At 38.7% G+C, this 11,463-nt stretch overlaps 1 long non-coding RNA gene across 1 annotated transcript; it reads right to left on the reverse strand.

Moving 5' to 3' along the window:
- Window positions 1-1,324: 1,324 nt before the first annotated feature.
- LOC108252681 lies at window positions 1,325-9,229 on the reverse strand. The gene is made up of 3 exons (XR_001809566.2): window positions 9,158-9,229; window positions 8,433-8,684; window positions 1,325-1,369 (listed from the first exon to the last, which is right to left on the reverse strand). It is a non-coding gene; the product is annotated as an uncharacterized LOC108252681 (long non-coding RNA).
- Window positions 9,230-11,463: the final 2,234 nt, after the last annotated feature.

Genomic DNA, 11,463 nt, shown 5'->3' on the forward strand with positions numbered 1-11,463 from the left:
GCAGAACTGGTGTGTGGCTATCTGGCTAAACACACACAGGCAGACAGACAGACGGATGTAGGTAAGTAGGTAGGTAGATTTTTTCTGAAAAGGATTGATAGAGGGAACTGTAAGGTCCCGAAAGCGAAGAGAGAAGGAGGATGGGATAGAAGAAAACAAGCCGTTCCGAGAACGAAAACCTATCCGGTTTAGGATAAAATCCGCCCAAGGCGGGAATCGAACCAGCGGCCTAGGGTTTATGAAAATGTTTGGTAGAGGGAACTGTAACAACTGCATGGTCGTATCGCCCCGAAATCGAATAGAGAAGAAGGACAGAGTAGAACAAAGCCAGCTGTTCCGAGAACGAAAACCTGTTCCCTTTAGGATCAAATTTGTCCTGGGGATCGAACCTGCCTTTGCAACCTTGTGTTTACAAGAAAGGCGCGCTAACCTTCAGGCTAACTGGCCTGGTAGGTAGGTATACTTTTCTGAGCTGAAGCAACATTGGATCTAGACTCTAGAGCAGAGGTTCTCAACCGGTGGTACGCGTACCACTGGTGGTACGCGGATACATTTTAGGTGGTACGCAGTCATATATTAATAAACGCGTTATCCTTCCATCTGTCCACAGTGGTCTTCTAGAAGTCCCTACGCCACTGAGGTTGGTGAATAAGATAATTATACCATTCAAGATTCAGGTGAAGATTTTTGGTTCCCGCCTTAACCGGATTTCATTGAAACGACTTCATCATCACCATGGACTATGGATCGATTCTCTGCTGCCTCAGAACGACACTAAAAACCTAGTCTTGTAACCCAGGGGGGCTGACCCAATGAAATTTCTTAATCTAATAACCATAACTGGATGGAAATTGATATCTAAGGCTTGTCCACAAGAAAAATCGAGTCATGACTATATACCTATCTATAAAAATAAAGTAAATTGTTCATTAATATATAATATATCACCTTTTTTTTAGTCTTTCAATCCACTCCTGGTGGGCGATTGAAAGGGGGCACCTGCCGGCTTTCGCCTCAATCCCCCATATTAAAAAAAAAAACGGTTTGCCTGAAATACGAGATACATTACATAGGTAATTAGCTAATTAGGTACCCTATTTCCACACCAACTAGTACTGCGGTTTGCCTGAAATACGAGATACATTACATAGGTAATTAGCTAATTAGGTACCCTATTTCCACACCAACTAGTACTGGAAAGTGGCAGAGATTGCCTGCCATTAATTTCCTCTCGTATGGACTTACCTTCAATAAAATTGAAGAGCGAGAAATAAACATGTCTGAAAAAATCAGGAACTTTGAAATGTGGCCTCGAACTGGGGACTGGGGTGTGTGAACCGGTTCCATAACGGGCCATTTCCTCTGGTTCCTGGAACAAGGAAAAGAAAATTATAATAATTAGAAGACAAATCTGATACAAAATGAGAGCAAATTTATTTGTGGATTCAAAATCAAATCCCAATGGAGAATGAACCTTCGAATGGTGAAATCGGACTGGCTGAAGTATCAAACCAGTACGAAAATATTACAAAAATACAATATTTTATTGTTCAAATTATTTTTCGCCTCTCTCGTAGACTTTTTCAGGCGGAAAATCCTTAAGAAACAACCATAGTCACATAAAATAGGGTAAACATTAATTTATCTATTTTGGGTGTCTAATATGAATCTATTTAAAGGGAAAGAAAATCAGAAAATACAGTCAGCCTAGTTAGCTTGGAGGGTAACGCGTCTGCCTTGTAAGCGCTTATAGCGCGGGTTCGATTTCCGCCCGGAGAATCGCCTGGAATACAATCCTAAATAGATAGGGTTCTTTCTGGGGTTTTTGTGATCATACATCGATACAACTTTATCCTAAATCCTAAACAGATAAGCTGATAAGGTTTGTCCTCGGATCGGCTGGATTTCTCCTATTCTGTCCTTCCTACTCTCCTCACTTTCGGGAAGATAAGACCTTAGCCGTTACAGTTCCCTCTATCAAACGTCTTTTCCTTCCTATAGGATAAGGAAAGTAAAAAGGAGGTACCTATCTAATAAAATTTCTCAATCTTGTTTTCCGATTTGTTGTTTTCTGAGCTGTTGTTTTCTAATTATCAATTTTATTTATCTAAAAAACTCTGGGAAAACACAATTTTATTTATTGCTTCGCCCCAAAGGTACCAGAAAGAGGATGTACCAGAAAGATTTGATAGGAGCCAGATATAACCATGAAATCAAAGTAGCCATCAGTGTTGACCTGACGAGTTTTTTGGCGCTTTTGGACAATTCACTGGTAGTGAAAGGTATAACATAAGAACAATAGGACGATAACCAGCGGCGATACTCGTAGCATCTTGAATGCACCAGTTCCTGATCTTCTTCTTCTTTTTTTTTCTTCTTCCTTGCCTTTTCCCGTGTACAGACGGGGTCGGCGTTTTTCGTCAGCCTTTCAATCAGCCTTGATTGCTTTTAGGCTGTCCCCAGGCCGCTGAATCACCGTCAGGATGCTCCACGGAAAATCGGTCGTCTGAGGTGAACGTGAAAATGTTGGACGTTAGAATCGAGAGTTCGCTGGTTCGAATCCAGGACACCTGAGGAAAAAAGATCATCATCATTATTATTATTAAGAGGTCTGACGGTAAGAGTAGGTTATTAAGAGGTTAGGGCTGATTGAGAGGCTGACGACGAACGCCGACCCCGTCTGGCATTTGATTTTGGCTGCAAATTTTACGAGTGGATGCCCTTCGCACTCAACCTGTGCAATTCAGGGTACTCCCTGTTCAAAGTCCCCAGGTCAGACGAAGCTGGTCTACTGCTCCCTGTTCAACGTCCCCGGCACTAATTCCTAATAGATCACTGCAACTAAAGGGAGCGGACCGAAAATACCTCAAAGTTACTTACACAAAAAAATATCCGTTAGGCAGATTTAAAGTATGAGCCATATCATCAAAATATTTCAAATCGAGTACTTGTACCTTATGTGAAAAAGTGAACATATTTTTTACATTTCTACCAGACATACTGAGACATAAGACAGCAAGACATAAATTCCTGTAGCGAGAATACGTTGCGTAAAAACTGATGGAATTCCGGAAATCCCCTCCAGACAATCCTACTTTGTCCCCGAAAATAAAACAAGGAGGCCTTCGTAAGGAGAATGTGTACCGGAGGGTTAAGGAGTAAGGAGCAGACAAGCCGGACTAATTGGTTAATGGCCAGGACCACTGAGTTTAAATTTGGTTTAACTCTTGGATTATCTGATTGGTTGATTTCAAAATTTTTAGCCAGTCAGATTGCTTAATTCAAGAGTTAAAAAAAAAAAAAAACTTAAACCAAGTTATTAAAACTCAAATTATGGTCGCGGACTCCTGAGTATGCGTCTCCAAAAAAGGCCAACAACATTTGGTAAGTGCCAATTTTTCACCCACCCAAGTACACACCATTCTTGACCGAGCTTAGCTTCAGTGTTTCTAGGGAGCAGTTGGTAGTTGGTACCAGATCACACCAGGTGTACGAGTACACAATAATCTGCCAAACCAGCTGGCTTAAGTCAATATTACATTCTTTCCAATATACCTATTTTAAACTTTAAATATTGCATAGGTATGTTATACACATAAGTTATGCAAGTACCTAAAGATAACTCTATAAGTCTATTATAAGCTTTAATAAAGATCGATTATAACCTGTTGTTATTTATTGTTGAAAATTAAACTGATTTATCGCTTTGGAAATTGTTTCTGACGGGTTCAAATTTGATCATCATTAGGTTTATTTTTATTTAATATTAAATTTCTGTTTTATTATTATTACTATTTTCATGAGTCGTTAAGATCCGCACAACATGCCATATAATGTTAAACGGTATTATTAGAAATTAGAAAATCTATTAGAAAATAAATATTAGAATTAGAAATTATTCTCTAAGCTCGTGAGTCAGAATACAATATTGATTTCTGGGAACTCTAGGATGAATCAGTAAGGTTAATTTAGTATCTAGTTAATTCCAGACGCCATTTAATTTAGTACCTATCTATTTAATTCGAGACTTCATTTAATAGTATTTTATTCGAACCTCTATTATCCATGGGAAAAAGTTTCTGTCATATTTCCTAGCACGATTTTGAAGCTCTTTTTGCTGTGAATAACTAATCTTACTAGGCGACGACAACGCCGGAGGTGTTCTCTTCCTCCTAACCTTTAGAGCTGCATTATTATGTGGTCAATTTCTCAAATAAATGAGGATAAAATCCTCTGTCTCGGCTGGGATCAAACCCGAGCCCTCCTATTTACCAGGCGAGCTTCTTGACAACTACACCAACGAGGCAGGTTACTAAGTAGGGCCGTTGACAGCGTACCCGGGCCACCGAAAAGTACTAGGTAGGTATTGTATAGAAGGCCCAAAATCGGCCGTTATCTGAAATACGTAAAGCATAAGAACCCAAGATAAAAGAGACCAAAGCCTAGTTAGACCCCACCCCGTTTTGCTTTTCTCTTTTGCCGGTTCCAGCCCCATTGAGGAACCCAGGCCCTGCGCCAAATCGGACCAAATAAACCCCCCTGGTGCCGGCCCTGACCCTAAGTGAACTCTCAATGAACACATCATATGCATTACCCTACGATGATCTTTGCAAACAAGAATTCAAATAAAAAGAATTCAATGTTTTTTCTCTTTTTTTTTACGACTTTGACGTTGTTAAGTCCCCCTCCCCTGCCCCTCCCTTACGCTCCACCCCTGTGATTCCTTTCTTTGTTCATGGCTATTATTTACCTATAGGATTTCAGGGCCGTGAAGAATCGAAGAGAGAAGGTGGACAGGATAGGAGAAAACCTTGTTTAGGATATAGTTCGTCCTGAATACCAATCTCAGTGGTGTAGTGGTTAACGCGGTGGACTTCGGATCCGGAGGTTGGTGGTTCGAGTCCAAGTCAAGTCATGATCATATCATGAAATTTAGCGTAGTGCATTAAGCAGGGAACGACATTTGTGACAAGCATTTATGCTTAACACAATTAAAATTCCTTTTCTTTTTGTTCTCTCCCATAAATTATTTATTAGATCGAAAATTCTTGAATTAAGATTGTGTCGAAATCCCCAAATGAAGATTACAAAATGAGATGGTTATTGGCGGATGTGTCAAAATTCCCAAATAAAGATTACAATATTTGGTGGATGTGTCAAAATTCCCATAAAATTAGATCGATATTGGTGAATAATTAATTCCCAAACAAAGATTCCAAAATGAGATGGTTATTGGTGGATGTGATAAAATTCCCAAATAAAGATTACAAAATTACATTGCTTTTTCTTTCTTGTAGTTCGTCCTGAATAGGAATCGAACCTGCGAACTATGTATAGCGCTTAGAAAGTAGGCGGTCTATCATCCAAGGTCACTAGGATAGAATTCAAGCCATCCTAGAGCAGCCTTGTAAGCGCTAGGCCGCGGGCTCGATTCCCGCCCGAGGCGAACTTTATCCTAAACAAGGTTCGTTCTCGGAACGGCTGGCTTTCTCCTTTTCCTGTCCTTCTTCTCTGTTCGCTTTCAGGACTATAAAACCTTAGCAGTTACAGTTTTCTCTATCAAAGCTAAAAAAAAAAAAAAAAAAAAAAAAAAAAAAAAAAAAAACTCTTTTAGTTCGTCCAATTATAAATAATAAATCTATGCTCTAATGCTCTATTTATATTAACGATAATAATTATGCAGGGTATACAATATAGGTACATAATTATGATGTATTTACAACTGTAGTCTCACTATGTGTGTGTTGTTTCGTTGTTCGTATTACGTACCTACTTATACCCTATACATACATGTTCATCTGCGTATTACAAATACAAAAGGTTATTTACAAATAATCTCTTAACCAAATAATTGCTCGAAATTTTCTAATGAACACATTTGCTTTCTTGACATTGTTTCAAAACATCGTAAGGTAAGTAGATAATGAAGACTACATGAGTAGGGTTTCCAGACGTCCGGGTTTTCCCGGACATGTCCGGGTTTTTACATGTTTGTCCGGCGTCCGGGGGGATTTAAAATCCGCGCCAGGCGGAAATCGAACCCGCGGCCTAGCGCTTAAAAGGCAGACGAACTACCAACTAAGCTAACTAGACTGGCTAAAAAAATAATGTTTAACAAGTCAGCTTAGTCAGCCTAGTTAGTTTGGAGGGATGGAGGGTACCTCGTCTGTCTTGTAAGCGCTAGGTCGAGGGTTCCACATTTCCCAGATTCCAGCCCGGGGCGGATTTTATCCTAAACAGATGAGGTTCGTTCTCGGAACGGCTGGCTTTCTCCTATCCTGTCTTCCTTCTGTCTTCAATTTCGGGTCGATAAGACCTACGCAGTTAGGTACCTTCGTTTCTTCCCTCTATAAAATCAGGAGGGCGTGGGTTCGATCCCAGCCGAGGCATGGAATTTTATCCTCATTTATTTAAAACTCTGGCGTTAAAATACGTTTTGTTTTTCAAGTAAATATTGTTCTGCATTTCTGATAGACGCGTGGTCCAATCTAGCGCTAATGGCTTATTTATTTTACGAATTTCTTCTCAGCGCAGATCTCATCAAAAAATTTCTCGATCTTGTTTTCTGAGCTGTTTTTTTTTATGAGCTCATCTGTTCACACTCTGTTACAATGTTGTAAAATTTACTTCATTATCTTCAATAGACAACACTCCAACACATAAGAATAAGTATAACACATGGAAGTAGGTACCTATCAGTGGCGTGTGTCTCAATGGAAGATGGGGAAACACCGCTTTCCCAGTATAATACGATGTTTTCTTTTTCTCACTTCCCCTACTTACCTACCTACCACTCATCGGAAATACTCGTATAGATACTGTAGATAGTGATTGTTCAAGCTGTGGATTTTAAGACCACCAGTCGATCGGCATTTTCTATATGAGTTTATAAGCATCCCCTCAAAAAGAATTCGGGGGAAAATACGCCCATGCCAAATTATGTAAAATGGTACCTCTTGCGAAAAAAAAACTCCCTTCTTTGGTTGGACATAGTGTAGACTGTAGACATCTACCTAACATCTACACACCTACATAATAATAATATGTACTTATTCCTTATTGTTATTCCTCTATTGAGAATGGAGCAGTTGCAGTTGGGTAAAAATTATGAATAAAAGATCGATTCCTACGTTAAAAGTTGTGAAAAATCCAAATCTGAAGTCGAAACTCCAAAAAAGTAACTTTAAAAGGTCGAAAATTCAATTTTCATTTGCCGATCTAATGAAAAAGTTCGAAGAGTAGTGACGTCAGGCTGGTAGCTCTTGCAAAAAAAAAAAAAAACTCCCTTCTTTGGTTGGACATAGTGTAGACATCTACCTAACATCTACACTCCTACATAAGAATAATATGTACTTATTGTTATACCTCTATTGAGAATGGAGCAGTTGCAGTTGGGTAAAAATTATGAATAAGATCGATTCCTACGTAAAAAGTTGTGAAAAATCCAAATCTAAAGTCAAAACTCCAAAAAAGTAACTTTAAAAGGTCGAAAATTCAATTTTCATTTGCCGATCTAATGAAAAAGTTCGAAGAGTAGTGTCGTCAGGAGAAACGTATGCGCACAAAAACATCAATGTGTTGCCTGCGAGGGAGCTTTGTTGAGGACAATTGATGTGACGTCATCGCCTACAGGAGCGATTTCACGATTTACCGGTATTTTTTAAATGGATTTATCTCGGGCTTTAGAAGTCGTAGAAGAAAAAGAAAAATTCTCTAGTTGCTCATTTTTTCTGCTCTTTGACTTTGAAAACTCACCTGAGCCAGCGCAACTGCTCTATTGGAGATAAAGTATAGGTATGAGAAGCATATTAAAGAGTAGTTGGAGATAAAGTACGAGTATGAGCATAAAGAGCAGAAAAAACTAACAAGAGAAGTACACACATGTTTCAAATGATGTGAGAAACTCGTAAAGAGATCGAAAATAAAACAACAACAGCTAACCCGGGCCGGCCACAGACCACCCGGGCCCTGGGGACTCTGGATGGGGAGAGCTCTAAAGATGGGCCCCTTCAATAATAAACAATAGACTCTCAACTGGAAGGCAATCTTACTAGGCGACGACAACGCCGGAGGCGTTTTCTTCCTCCTAACCTTTAGAGCTGCATTATTATGTGGTCAATTTCTCAAATAAATGTGAGGATAAAATCCTCTGTCTCGGGTGGGGTCAAACCCGAGTCCTCCTATTTACCAGGGGAGCTTCTTGACAACTACACCACCGGTTGGGAATTTAGCATTGGAAATTTAGCAATAGGGAGATATTTTGTTTACAGACAGACAGACACACACACACACGGACCAATGGCTGAAACTTTGGATTTAGGCTCTAGGGACCTCAAAACGTGTTTTGGTACTAAAAACTGCTAGGTACTTTCCTTCCTATAGGATAAGGAAAGTAAAAAGGTTGAGCTGCTCTATTTGATGCTAATACTTACCCGAATATTGTTCGGGGGCGGGGGCTTGATAGCACAGAACTGTCGATGTGAAGAGTAGAACCAGCGTACTCTTCATTGTGAGACGAGTAGCAAACCGCCGGTCATTCTGCTTCCAAATCCTCTTAACTTGACAGAACTAAAATATGTAGGTATCGACCTATCTCCTTTTTTTAATTTGTTTAATTTAACTTAATCACTAGGTATTTATTCACCTTAATTAGGTAGGTATTAATTAAGATAAATTCTGCAACACTTTTATGACAATATACCTAATGAGAGACAATATACCTAACTGATTTTTTCAAAACTTTTTATTTTATTATTCTAATAATCTAGGTACCTTCCTAAGATTAGGTACTTAAAAAAAAAAAAAAAAAAAAAAAAAAAAAATTTTGCAATGAAACGTATGCGCACAAAAACATCAATGTGTTGCCTGCGAGGGAGTTTTGTTGGGGACAGTTGATGTGACGTCATCGCCTACAGGAGCGTATACCGTGACGTCAGATTTCACGATTTACCGGTATTTTTTAAATGGATTTATCTCGGGCTTTAGAAGTCGTAGAAGAAAAAGGAAAATTCTCTAGTTCCTCATTTTTTCTGCTCTTTGACTTTGAAAACTCACCTGAGCCAGCGCAACTGCTCTATTGGAGATAAAGTATAGGTATGAGAAGCATAGGTTTAGGAAGAAAATTAAAATACAAAATTATTACGCGGCGGACCAATACCTAGGTAGTACGATTTTAAATAATTTCTTGCGAGATTAACACATCACATGAGTTTGCTGGTTTGCTCAAGATACTGAACACTGAAGATATCAAGATAAACTAAAAACACGTTGCCCGAATTGCCTGCTCAACTGCTCATATTTTCTGGGGTCTAGCAAGTAGGTATCCAAGAGTTGCGCCCCAGACGATTTTCTCCGAAGTTGCATCCCCGCGAGTAGGTACAAATTGTTCACTTCTTTGAAGAGTTTCAATTTATCCTTCATTTCTAATTTGGGTAAGCACCTCCCTACCTAGATACTAGATAGGTACCTAGGCAGTAGGCAGGCAGGTAGGTACCTATTATGTACCTACAAAATAAGAGAACGGTTTGCGTAGACTCTGTAGGAGCGATGTCTTTTTGTGTGCTAATGCTTTCTCTAATAGTGGTTACCGATTTTCCAAAGACGCGATAGTAACAATTTCGTAAAAATCGGGTTGTCAGGTTGTCACCCGTCCAGATACTAACCACAGATGACGTTGCTTTATAGTTCGATAAAAGTATTTCAGTATCTGGTAGGTAGCTAGGTAAGTAGAGGTAGATAAGTATCTATTTTTTTTTTTTAATTTTCTCTTCATCTCTTCTTTCATTTTTTGATCTAAAATTTTTGAGGTACCTACCTAGGTAAGAAAATAAATAAAATAAAAAAATACTCATTTTTGCAGTTCCCCAATGTAGGTAATAGAAAGTCGTGGGCATTACCAGATTTTTGTTGCCGGCGTATAAAAGTATCGAGTCGACCGACTCGATATCAATTTTTATCGATATATCGATTTCGATTTTAGGTATTGATTATACGTGACGTCACAAAAATGGTCTGTGATATTGAAACGGAGTTTTCTCAAGGAAATTTATGGTGGATATGCATGGTTTAAATTTATTTTATTCCAAAAAATTTCCAGATTATCCTTTTCAGAAAAAAATCAATATTTATTTTTTTTTATTTTTACCTGTGCCTGTGATAGATCGCGTCCTCCATCATGTGACGTCATAATTCCTATTGCCGGACTTGCCGGCACGCACCATATCGATTTCTTTTCGATTTCGACAACCGATAAGTCGTATCGATTTTTGTTTTGTTTTGTTTTTTCTTTTTTTTTTTTGCCTAGTTTCCAGTTTTATCTTTTGGTTGATAAATGAAAAATTTTTATTCCCATTTCGTCACTTACCCATTTGATAAAGAACACCTTTGTTCACTTCCTGAACTGCCTAAAGAAGAGAAAAGGAGTGGAGATAGGTTTAAATCATGAAGATGCTGGGTCAACATGAGAACACCAGAAATTAACCTGTTGAAATATTTGCAATCGAAAAACGAGTGCAAATTTTTTTCGGTGGTGGGATTCGAACCCGGGACCTTCTGCATGGCAAGCAAGCGCGTTACCACTGGACCAACCGTATTGTTTCAAAACTTCTACACGGAAAACATGGCTGAGTAATTGAGTAATCTCAGTATCTTGTTTCACAACTTCAATTGTTTTCTTTGTTTTGTCTCTACTTATTTCCCTCTCTCTCTACTATTAGACTGGATGGAATGCAACGTCATGATTCTGATTTCTAATCACTAATCATAATTAATTAGAATGAATTCTGTGCTGTGCATGTATGTGCATGGTGATCTAGTTCTTAGTTTTATCAGCTGGAGTGAGGTTGAGAAGTTCAACACAGAGTAGATTCCTATTTATGTACACTTACTGTCAGGCCCGTTACATATTGGAAGCTTTTAGTTAGTAGCGCGTAGGAAAACCAAACCTATGAAAATGATAGAGACTCTAACAACATTTTTGATTGGGTAGATGTTGGCCTTATGATTTACCAGGGGCCAACAATTACCCAATCATCAATGTGAGTGGGCTCTCTATAGAGCTATAGACTCTATCAGTTTTCATAGGTTTGGGTTTTTAGGCGACCACGACATCAGCAGATAGGCAGATACAGATGATTTTTGATTTCTACCACTGTAACAACACCCAAATCATTTTTTTTTTTCTTCTTATACTATTAAACCCATAAAATACACGAGACCTTGTTTAGACTGCTGGAGTAAAGGGACTTTTCAGTCCTTTGTGGGCAGTATAAACAAGGTATTATTCTATTCTATTACCCTATAGCTATAGCCTATAAGAAGGAAAGTAATGTAATCGGGTAAAATTTTCGATGGTTAATTTGCGATACATAAGACCTTGTTGGGTGTAAAGGGACTTTTCAGTCCGATCTTAGCAAGATAAACAAGATATCGTTCTATTCTATTTAGAGAAGGAGTGTTCGTTCC

This window comes from Diaphorina citri, unplaced genomic scaffold, assembly GCF_000475195.1.
Source record: "Diaphorina citri unplaced genomic scaffold, Diaci psyllid genome assembly version 1.1 scaffold732, whole genome shotgun sequence".
Classification (NCBI taxonomy): Eukaryota; Metazoa; Arthropoda; class Insecta; order Hemiptera; family Psyllidae; genus Diaphorina; species Diaphorina citri.